This window comes from Hibiscus syriacus, unplaced genomic scaffold, assembly GCF_006381635.1.
Source record: "Hibiscus syriacus cultivar Baekdansim isolate YM2019G1 unplaced genomic scaffold, ASM638163v2 tig00110895_pilon, whole genome shotgun sequence".
Classification (NCBI taxonomy): domain Eukaryota; kingdom Viridiplantae; phylum Streptophyta; class Magnoliopsida; order Malvales; family Malvaceae; genus Hibiscus; species Hibiscus syriacus.
In genome coordinates, this window is record NW_024062903.1 from 830,340 (window position 1) to 834,006 (window position 3,667).

The window sequence follows — 3,667 nt, forward strand, 5'->3', positions numbered from 1 at the left end:
AGCCCTTCAGTGCCTGATGTTTTCAACATTTTCATCCTGCTCAAAAGAAGCCAAATAAAAAAATTATTGTCTTTTTCGTCTTTGCTCTATTCTTGTCAAGGATGAGCAAAGAGGGGCAGCTGTAGACATCAATTTTTTTCATTTAAATTTATTATTATTATTAAAATTATTATTATTAGTATTATTATTATAATTATAATTATATATTATTTATTAAATATTACAAAGCCCAATTACAATAACTCAGGCCCAGATACAGAAGCCCAACATAAACCCTAAAACCCTACTAGGGTTTCTCATCTCATGCCCCAGGCGCCAGTGATCTCCACCGTTGGATCTGGCAAGATCCAACGGTCCAAAACTATCCAGCTTGAAACCCTAGGGTATCATAACCCTAGGGACCACACGGCCGCCGCCATTGCTTCCAGACGTTCCAGCTGCCAGCGCTATAGCCACGAAGCTGCCGCCTCACCAGAAGCTTCCAGAAGGCCAGCTGCCCCCTCACATGTCGCGGCTATGGGGTGAGTCACCACATAGCTCGGTGACTCACCGAACTTCCCCCTCTAGACCGGTCCGAGCATGGCTCGGTGGTGGCTATAAAAGCCACCGGATCCTGCAAAACAAAAAGGAGAAGAAACAAGATACAAAAAAATATATATATACCAAAGATCCCAGTCAACAACAACACAGTAACAAGAAAAAAAAATCGAGAGAAAAGAGAAGAGAAACCCTTACCGAGAAAGCAGAACCACCGGAGACTCCTCACACCTTCACGAGCCACCATAAAAACAGAAATACCGAAGGTATTTCTTTAAGATTTGCGAAAATCCATGGATTTTTAGGCTAAACAAAGGTTAGGTTTGGGTTTGGATCGTCCCGATCTATCGTTTGGGAAAATTTCATAATTTCCGACCACCGGCGACGGTGGCCAGCGGTGGGGTTGGCAGCGGCGTGTGCCTGCCGGCCGATGTCTGGTTTCCCTCCGGTGAGGGAAACCTAGAGAGAGGCGAGAGAGAAATCTCTCTATCAGTTTAAGAGAGAGAAGAGAGAAATGAGAAATGAGATGCTGGCCCTTCGGGCCAACCAGCATAGGGTATTTATACCCTCTCTTAAACGGCGTCGTTTAAGGGAGGACATGTGTGTAATTTGGTAAGGGTAAAACCCTTCCCGCAGCCATTATAATTTTATAACCTTATATTTTAGTCACTGAACCCAATTTTAGATCTTTATAATTCGGTTCTTTAATTTTAATTTTATTTATTTTAGTCCTTTATATTAAATAATATATTTAGGATAAATATCGCATTTAGTCCCTCATAGTTTTTAAAATTTTATTTTAGCCCTGAATAAATAATTAAGGTTAAATTAAAATATTAGGATATAGATTTCTTAATATTTCGAATTTGATCTTTCATTTTCAATACTTTATATTTTGATCATATAATTTTAATTTTATTTATTACATTGCAATTTTATTTTATTTGTTATATATTTAAATTAATAATAATTTTTATTTTAATCATATTAATATATTATTTGATTAATTTTATAAAAATTTTATAATAATGTTTATTTATTTTTTAATATCAAAGAAAAGGATAATCTTAAAGCAACTAGATGTCTGTTTTCTGGTAATTTTAAATAAATAAATATTTTACTTTTATAAATTGTATATATTAATCTATTTTTTTTAGATAAATGTTTTAATATTTATTTATTTTTTAATATCAAAGGAATGAGCTGTCTTAAAACACCTAGAAGCTCTTTTCTGATATTTCTAAATAAATAAATATCTTATTTATATAAATTAATAAATTTACTTAAAATTATAGTAATAAATTTAAATTAAATATTTTGAATTTTAATTTATAATAATAAGAGACAATTTATAATTAAAAAGTACCAATTTTGGGCGTTGTAGGGGTGCTAATCCTTCCCTAAACGTAACCGACCACGAATCCCTTTTTATTATTAAAAAGAATGAATTTTTGGTTAAAACGCAGATCAATTTATCTTTTAATCGATGTTTTCTTAAAAACTCTTTTAAAAGATGATTTTTAGGTATTCGACCTACCTGACCCAAAAGGCCGATGGCGACTCCCAAATTATTTTAAAAACCATTTATTCACATTATTTTTCTCGCCAAGTGTAAAAGTTTCGTGCCCGGGCGAAAACCGGTTACGACATTATACAAATCTTGTTCTATTGGCAAGACAACATACTCCTTACCCTATCAGATCAGAAATTTTCACTCTGTGTTGGCATGTACACATTTTATGACACTTTGGACTTTAGTTTATGCCGAGAATCGGCTAAACCGTAGCTCTGATACCATTAAATGTAACACCCCCAACCCGTACCCGACCCGGATACGAGTCTGAGGTATCACATTGACTTTTCAAACTTTGACTCTTGACAAAATTCAAAGAAAATTTAAAACTTTCCTTAGAGTAAAAGCAGTTTAGTTACATAACTTGACCACAATAACCAAAATCGATCAGAGCATATTTAACTCAATCAATTAGTACATGCCAACTATATTCAAAATAACAAAAATCATTTAACTCATCTATTTTCTGATATGAAATCTTGTAAGGGAGATGCTGACCTGTATTGCTCCTCACAGCTTCCATATTCACTTTCTGTAACCTGCGTGTGAAACACTCACACGCTAAGTCGATGACTTAGTGAGGCATAAAGAAAACACATCTAATGGAATTCATACCCACTAATCATGCATGACTGTTTTATGCTATCAAATTATACAACTCATTTACATATACATCAATATATATTCATGTATATTATGTAACAGATACCATAACCCCTATCACACATATATCATATCATGCACACATCATATCACAAATCATATACATATATCACATACATTGTTCTCATATCACCAAGACATATATGCACTTCTACCATGTCACGAGAAATACACATATCATTATATCAAATTATGTTCTCTTTTCAAAGCCCATGTACACATGTGAGAACTATAGATATGTGAGTCTATAGAGGTTGTGCACTATGATGTCACCACAGCTCGTATAATTATACCGAAGTGCCACGTAGAATTGCACCGGAGTGCCGCGTAGAATTGCACCGTAGTGCCATATAATAATGTCCATAAGGACTACATATCATTCCTTAAGAATCATATACATATACTAGGGATCAAGTATGTGTCTCACCAGAGTTCACACATGTTCCAAAGAATACATATATGTCCCGAAGGACCACATATCATTCCTTAAGAATCATATACATATGCCAAGGATCAAGTATGTGTCTCACCAGACTTCACACATGTTCCAAAGAATACATATATGTCCCGAAGGACCACATATCATTCCTTAAGAATCATATACATATGCCAAGGATCAAGTATGTGTCTCACCAGACTTCACATATGTTCCAAAGAATACATATATGTCTCGAAGGACCGCGTAGACCCTCAACTCTTGGCATGCCAACTATACCCCTAGCTCTCAAGACACATAACATGGGCATTTTCTTTTATACTTATCATTTCACATAACACATAGTTCAATTACTCATAGGACATTTTCATATGAGTCACATTTACATGTCACATAGCTTATATACTTTCTCACGTAGTTATATAGATCCATATCATATAACATATATCCCAAAGTGC